At 64.5% G+C, this 7972-nt stretch overlaps 1 protein-coding gene across 1 annotated transcript in view; it reads right to left on the bottom strand.

The window, feature by feature from the left end:
• DLG2 (discs large MAGUK scaffold protein 2) overlaps nt 1-7955 on the bottom strand; it is a 1591953-nt gene extending 1583998 nt beyond the window's left edge. Inside the window, exon 1 of the mRNA XM_084842537.1 lies at nt 7681-7955. The gene's annotated coding sequence lies outside the window, so the exon portion shown is untranslated. The remainder of the gene's footprint in view (nt 1-7680) is intronic.
• Nucleotides 7956-7972: the final 17 nt, after the last annotated feature.

The raw sequence follows: 7972 nt of genomic DNA on the forward strand, positions 1-7972 counted from the left end.
ATAGGATTGCTCTCCCCGTTAATGACATTTTAAAAAATTAGGATACAGGGATGTGGCGAACAGTGAAGAGATGCATGCGAAAAAGAGTCAGCAAGGAGCTGGGTTAGGGAAGGTGCCGGGGTCAGGGAGCTAGACCAATAGGAGGTTGGATGAAACCATAGGATAGATTTGCACAATAAAACTGGGTTGCAAACAGCAGATTTGGTTTGCTTGAGATGAAAGAGGAACACTGGGTCAAGGCAGAATGGGTGTGAAGTAGGGCCAAATGAACATTTATGCAGGAATACTGAGGTAGATCACTCAGGTTTGGGGAGGACGGCACTCAGAGGAAAGATGAGAACTGGGTTGAGGAACTGGACCAGCAAATAAGAAAGTGGTCAGAGATTTGTATGAAAGAGTTACGGTGTAAAGAAGCGTTGTAGTTTTGAGGTGTGATCGCTGTGTAAGGTTGAGTTTGGGACGGGTATGACACCATTTATTTACTTATTTTAAACATTTATAAACCACTGCTTCATCCACAAGAGATCCCAGAGCAAATACATACGATTTAAAAACAGGTTAACATATTACAACAATAAAAATTAAATCCATACAATTGAGATGCATGACTATTCAACCAGCAAACAAAACAATCCATTGAAAATGCCTGAGCAAATAAAAAAGTTTTGACTTTTCACCCAAAAGAATACAGAGTTGGTGCCAGTTATATATCTCCTTCAGGGGGGCATTCCACAGCTGGGGTGCCACCATAGGGAAGGCCCTCACTTTTGTAAATGCATAATGGATTTCTCCTAGCAATGGAACAAGCACTAGCATCTTGAATTGGGCTCAGTAGTAAATGGGGTAGAGTCGGGTCATAAGGGTACACTGCATTGAGGTATGGAGCACAAAGCTGGTTGGAGGCTTTTGTGAAGGCTAGCCGGGTCTCTTGTGTGGAAGGTGAAGAAAGATCAGATGTGCAAATATGAAGGGTACTGGCACCAATTTAGAATCATGGAAGGTTTGAGATCAGGGAGGAATAAGGGAGATAGGTGGCAAGGCAGGGACAGGGAGTGAAGGGTCAGAGAAGTTGGCCAAGTACAGGGATATGAAGGGATCCTGGATAAGCAAAGAGCATGAAGGCACGCTGTGCCCAATGCTGCGAGGTTGCAAAAGAAAGAGGTTGATGGAAGCAATGTAAGGCCAGAATCAGTGAGGCAGGCTGGCTACGGGGATTGCAAGGAGGAATCAAGTGCTTGCAAAGAACAATGTGAAACACAATCAGATGTGTGTCCCTGGCTGGGGGGATGGCAGGGGGTTAGGGCAAGAAATGAAAATGGGGCCAGAGATGAAGCTTAGGTGCAGAAACTTGGAGGGCGCGGAGATGCTCTTGGGCCACATGAGGCAGATGTGGGGGTGCAAAGAGAAAGAGAGAAAGTTATCTGTGTTAACACAGAACACAGAGGGGATTAAGACAGGTGCAGTGGGTCAGCAACTGACAACTCCCTGGGCAAAATCTGGCCCCCTGAATGGTGCCAGCTGCCTCCTTCCCTTCAGCAACCAACCTAGAGGCAAAAGTAGAGCCTGCCAAGAAGACATGCTGACAGGCCATGGAAGAGGAGAGAGAAGATGGGGTGGGAGACATGGCTACCCCTCTTTCCTAAAAGTCACTGTAATCATGAGAGTTGGCAGAATCATCAGAGTTATGCTGGGACAGGAGGTTGTGGAGATGAGCCAGCAAGGTGGCTGGGCAGAGAGAGTGACAGAGCAGAACGCTCACATTAAGGTGTGTGGGGACCAGTGACCAGGCAGGATTCATGGCAGGCTTGGGGGAGGAATGAATGAAGTGAGTAAGGGGGAAAAGAGCTGCTGAGGGTGACAATTACCGAGGTGAACAACTGATGTGAATGGGGGACAGGGTCAGGAGAGAGGGGTGGGTGAAAAGTTCATCAAGACAAAAAGAAAGCCCATGCACACTGAAGTGGGGCACCTATGGGGCAGGCAGAAAACAGGTGCAGGGGCTCAGGTGGATGGTTAAGCGAGGCCGACCGGCAATAAGGAGAGTTTACCAAGCGACAGGGTGGGAAGAGGAGAAGCGTGGCAGGAGAGGAGAGGTGTGGGGTGGCAGACGTGAAGAGACTTTAAATTCTTTGAAATCATCCATTGCCCAGACAGCCGTGGCAATGGGGTGGCTAACATACAAAAACATGAATGGCAAAGTGCCCAGTTGACTGATCTGGAGGGGGGCAAGACCCCAGTGTGAGGGGAGGGGAGGGGAGGGCTCCTTATGCTAGCGGGGAGCAAACCCGAGACAAGCAGGGCGACTAAACAAATGTGGTTCTGCTGTGAGGAAGGCTAACGTGTGTGGTGGGAGGGGGGAACACAAGGGGGTGAGAAAAGAGTTTGGGGGAGGGTCTGAGAGGTAGGTCTGTGGGGAAGGGGGGTCACACAAGTGGGGCACTTGGCAGGAGAGCACGTGGCGGGGAGGACGGGTGGCTCAAGGGTTAGAGCAGCCTTCTCTCAGTCTGTTGCCCTCCAGAGGTGCCTGAGTACAACTCCCACGGCTGAGGCCAACGGGAGTTGTAGTCTCTGAAAGGCTGAGGCACAGGGGACCGCCCTGCCTGGGGCTGATGGGAGTTGTAGTCCAGCACTTCTAAGAGCGGCAGGCTGAAAGAAGGCTGGGTTAGACTAGGCTGGGGGGAAAGGCCGTGGCTGGGGCTGATGGGAGTTGTCGTCCGGCGCTTCCAAAGAGCGGCGGGCCGAGGGAAGGCTGCGCTAGGCTAGGCTGCGGGGAAAGGCCGTGGCTGGGGCTGATGGGAGTTGTCGTCCGGCGCTTCCGAAGAGCGGCGGGCCGAGGGAAGGCTGCGCTAGGCTAGGCTGCGGGGAAAGGCCGTGGCTGGGGCTGATGGGAGTTGTCGTCCGGCGCTTCCGAAGAGCGGCGGGCCGAGGGAAGGCTGCGCTAGGCTAGGCTGCGGGGAAAGGCCGTGGCTGGGGCTGATGGGAGTTGTCGTCCGGCGCTTCCGAAGAGCGGCGGGCCGAGGGAAGGCTGCGCTAGGCTAGGCTGCGGGGAAAGGCCGTGGCTGGGGCTGATGGGAGTTGTCATCCGGCGCTTCCGAAGAGCGGCGGGCCGAGGGAAGGCTGCGCTAGGCTAGGCTGCGGGGAAAGGCCGTGGCTGGGGCTGATGGGAGTTGTCGTCCGGCGCTTCCGAAGAGCGGCGGGCCGAGGGAAGGCTGCGCTAGGCTAGGCTGCGGGGAAAGGCCGTGGCTGGGGCTGATGGGAGTTGTCGTCCGGCGCTTCCGAAGAGCGGCGGGCCGAGGGAAGGCTGCGCTAGGCTAGGCTGCGGGGAAAGGCCGTGGCTGGGGCTGATGGGAGTTGTCGTCCGGCGCTTCCGAAGAGCGGCGGGCCGAGGGAAGGCTGCGCTGGGCTAGGCTGCGGGGAAAGGCCGTGGCTGGGGCTGATGGGAGTTGTCGTCCGGCGCTTCCGAAGAGCGGCGGGCCGAGGGAAGGCTGCGCTGGGCTAGGCTGCGGGGAAAGGCCGTGGCTGGGGCTGATGGGAGTTGTCGTCCGGCGCTTCCGAAGAGCGGCGGGCCGAGGGAAGGCTGCGCTAGGCTAGGCTGCGGGGAAAGGCTGGGGCCGATGGGAGTTGCCGTCCGGCGCGTCCGAAGAGTGGCGGGCTGAGGGAGGGCTGCGCTAGGCTAGGCTGCGGGGAAAGGCCGTGGCTGGGGCTGATGGGAGTTGTCGTCCGGCGCTTCCGAAGAGCGGCGGGCCGAGGGAAGGCTGCGCTAGGCTAGGCTGCGGGGAAAGGCCGTGGCTGGGGCTGATGGGAGTTGTCATCCGGCGCTTCCGAAGAGCGGCGGGCCGAGGGAAGGCTGCGCTAGGCTAGGCTGCGGGGAAAGGCCGTGGCTGGGGCTGATGGGAGTTGTCGTCCGGCGCTTCCGAAGAGCGGCGGGCCGAGGGAAGGCTGCGCTGGGCTAGGCTGCGGGGAAAGGCCGTGGCTGGGGCTGATGGGAGTTGTCGTCCGGCGCTTCCGAAGAGCGGCGGGCCGAGGGAAGGCTGCGCTGGGCTAGGCTGCGGGGAAAGGCCGTGGCTGGGGCTGATGGGAGTTGTCGTCCGGCGCTTCCGAAGAGCGGCGGGCCGAGGGAAGGCTGCGCTAGGCTAGGCTGCGGGGAAAGGCTGGGGCCGATGGGAGTTGCCGTCCGGCGCGTCCGAAGAGTGGCGGGCTGAGGGAGGGCTGCGCTAGGCTAGGCTGCGGGGAAAGGCCGTGGCTGGGGCTGATGGGAGTTGTCGTCCGGCGCTTCCGAAGAGCGGCGGGCCGAGGGAAGGCTGCGCTGGGCTAGGCTGCGGGGAAAGGCCGTGGCTGGGGCTGATGGGAGTTGTCGTCCGGCGCTTCCGAAGAGCGGCGGGCCGAGGGAAGGCTGCGCTAGGCTAGGCTGCGGGGAAAGGCCGTGGCTGGGGCCGATGGGAGTTGTCATCCGGCGCTTCCGAAGAGCGGCGGGCCGAGGGAAGGCTGCGCTAGGCTAGGCTGCGGGGAAAGGCCGTGGCTGGGGCTGATGGGAGTTGTCGTCCGGCGCTTCCGAAGAGCGGCGGGCCGAGGGAAGGCTGCGCTGGGCTAGGCTGCGGGGAAAGGCCGTGGCTGGGGCTGATGGGAGTTGTCGTCCGGCGCTTCCGAAGAGCGGCGGGCCGAGGGAAGGCTGCGCTGGGCTAGGCTGCGGGGAAAGGCCGTGGCTGGGGCTGATGGGAGTTGTCGTCCGGCGCTTCCGAAGAGCGGCGGGCCGAGGGAAGGCTGCGCTAGGCTAGGCTGCGGGGAAAGGCTGGGGCCGATGGGAGTTGCCGTCCGGCGCGTCCGAAGAGCGGCGGGCTGAGGGAGGGCTGCGCTAGGCTAGGCTGCGGGGAAAGGCCGTGGCTGGGGCTGATGGGAGTTGTCGTCCGGCGCTTCCGAAGAGCGGCGGGCCGAGGGAAGGCTGCGCTAGGCTAGGCTGCGGGGAAAGGCCGTGGCTGGGGCTGATGGGAGTTGTCATCCGGCGCTTCCGAAGAGCGGCGGGCCGAGGGAAGGCTGCGCTAGGCTAGGCTGCGGGGAAAGGCCGTGGCTGGGGCTGATGGGAGTTGTCGTCCGGCGCTTCCGAAGAGCGGCGGGCCGAGGGAAGGCTGCGCTGGGCTAGGCTGCGGGGAAAGGCCGTGGCTGGGGCTGATGGGAGTTGTCGTCCGGCGCTTCCGAAGAGCGGCGGGCCGAGGGAAGGCTGCGCTGGGCTAGGCTGCGGGGAAAGGCCGTGGCTGGGGCTGATGGGAGTTGTCGTCCGGCGCTTCCGAAGAGCGGCGGGCCGAGGGAAGGCTGCGCTAGGCTAGGCTGCGGGGAAAGGCCGTGGCTGGGGCTGATGGGAGTTGTCGTCCGGCGCTTCCGAAGAGCGGCGGGCCGAGGGAAGGCTGCGCTGGGCTAGGCTGCGGGGAAAGGCCGTGGCTGGGGCTGATGGGAGTTGTCGTCCGGCGCTTCCGAAGAGCGGCGGGCCGAGGGAAGGCTGCGCTAGGCTAGGCTGCGGGGAAAGGCTGGGGCCGATGGGAGTTGCCGTCCGGCGCGTCCGAAGAGCGGCGGGCCGAGGGAAGGCTGCGCTAGGCTAGGCTGCGGGGAAAGGCCGTGGCTGGGGCTGATGGGAGTTGTCGTCCGGCGCTTCCGAAGAGCGGCGGGCCGAGGGAAGGCTGCGCTGGGCTAGGCTGCGGGGAAAGGCCGTGGCTGGGGCTGATGGGAGTTGTCGTCCGGCGCTTCCGAAGAGCGGCGGGCCGAGGGAAGGCTGCGCTGGGCTAGGCTGCGGGGAAAGGCCGTGGCTGGGGCTGATGGGAGTTGTCGTCCGGCGCTTCCGAAGAGCGGCGGGCCGAGGGAAGGCTGCGCTAGGCTAGGCTGCGGGGAAAGGCCGTGGCTGGGGCCGATGGGAGTTGTCGTCCGGCGCTTCCGAAGAGCGGCGGGCCGAGGGAAGGCTGCGCTAGGCTAGGCTGCGGGGAAAGGCCGTGGCTGGGGCTGATGGGAGTTGTCGTCCGGCGCTTCCGAAGAGCGGCGGGCCGAGGGAAGGCTGCGCTGGGCTAGGCTGCGGGGAAAGGCCGTGGCTGGGGCTGATGGGAGTTGTCGTCCGGCGCTTCCGAAGAGCGGCGGGCCGAGGGAAGGCTGCGCTGGGCTAGGCTGCGGGGAAAGGCCGTGGCTGGGGCTGATGGGAGTTGTCGTCCGGCGCTTCCGAAGAGCGGCGGGCCGAGGGAAGGCTGCGCTAGGCTAGGCTGCGGGGAAAGGCTGGGGCCGATGGGAGTTGCCGTCCGGCGCGTCCGAAGAGCGGCGGGCTGAGGGAGGGCTGCGCTAGGCTAGGCTGCGGGGAAAGGCCGTGGCTGGGGCTGATGGGAGTTGTCGTCCGGCGCTTCCGAAGAGCGGCGGGCCGAGGGAAGGCTGCGCTAGGCTAGGCTGCGGGGAAAGGCCGTGGCTGGGGCTGATGGGAGTTGTCATCCGGCGCTTCCGAAGAGCGGCGGGCCGAGGGAAGGCTGCGCTAGGCTAGGCTGCGGGGAAAGGCCGTGGCTGGGGCTGATGGGAGTTGTCGTCCGGCGCTTCCGAAGAGCGGCGGGCCGAGGGAAGGCTGCGCTGGGCTAGGCTGCGGGGAAAGGCCGTGGCTGGGGCTGATGGGAGTTGTCGTCCGGCGCTTCCGAAGAGCGGCGGGCCGAGGGAAGGCTGCGCTGGGCTAGGCTGCGGGGAAAGGCCGTGGCTGGGGCTGATGGGAGTTGTCGTCCGGCGCTTCCGAAGAGCGGCGGGCCGAGGGAAGGCTGCGCTAGGCTAGGCTGCGGGGAAAGGCTGGGGCCGATGGGAGTTGCCGTCCGGCGCGTCCGAAGAGCGGCGGGCTGAGGGAGGGCTGCGCTAGGCTAGGCTGCGGGGAAAGGCCGTGGCTGGGGCTGATGGGAGTTGTCGTCCGGCGCTTCCGAAGAGCGGCGGGCCGAGGGAAGGCTGCGCTGGGCTAGGCTGCGGGGAAAGGCCGTGGCTGGGGCTGATGGGAGTTGTCGTCCGGCGCTTCCGAAGAGCGGCGGGCCGAGGGAAGGCTGCGCTGGGCTAGGCTGCGGGGAAAGGCCGTGGCTGGGGCTGATGGGAGTTGTCGTCCGGCGCTTCCGAAGAGCGGCGGGCCGAGGGAAGGCTGCGCTAGGCTAGGCTGCGGGGAAAGGCCGTGGCTGGGGCTGATGGGAGTTGTCGTCCGGCGCTTCCGAAGAGCGGCGGGCCGAGGGAAGGCTGCGCTGGGCTAGGCTGCGGGGAAAGGCCGTGGCTGGGGCTGATGGGAGTTGTCGTCCGGCGCTTCCGAAGAGCGGCGGGCCGAGGGAAGGCTGCGCTGGGCTAGGCTGCGGGGAAAGGCCGTGGCTGGGGCTGATGGGAGTTGTCGTCCGGCGCTTCCGAAGAGCGGCGGGCCGAGGGAAGGCTGCGCTGGGCTAGGCTGCGGGGAAAGGCCGTGGCTGGGGCTGATGGGAGTTGTCGTCCGGCGCTTCCGAAGAGCGGCGGGCCGAGGGAAGGCTGCGCTAGGCTAGGCTGCGGGGAAAGGCCGTGGCTGGGGCCGATGGGAGTTGCCGTCCGGCGCGTCCGAAGAGCGGCGGGCTGAGGGAGGGCTGCGCTAGGCTAGGCTGCGGGGAAGCCGAGACCGAGAGCCCGCGCGCAGGGCTGCCGCGTCCGAAGCGGTCCGAGCCACCGAATCCCCACCTGTCCCGAAGCGGGAGCTGGCCCGTCCCCGTCGCCCCGGCAGAGAGGGAGGGAGAGGCGATTACCGCGCGGGCTGCTGCGACCCATCGAGGGCTCGGCTGGCGGGGGCGGGCTTGGCGGGCTTGGCGGCCCCTCCGTCCGTCCGTCCGTCCGTCGGTCCGGCCGCCTCAGTCGGAGCCCGCCTGCTTCCGCTCGCGCCGCGGCCGCCTCGGCTCCATCGCGGCGGCAGCGGCGGCGCTGCTGCTCCGGCCGTCGCCTCCTCCGCCCTCCCCTCTGCCTTAGCAACGCGGCC

Source organism: Heloderma suspectum, chromosome 3, assembly GCF_057233095.1.
Source record: "Heloderma suspectum isolate Gila_16-S chromosome 3, 16-S_ref, whole genome shotgun sequence".
NCBI lineage: Eukaryota > Metazoa > Chordata > Lepidosauria > Squamata > Helodermatidae > Heloderma > Heloderma suspectum.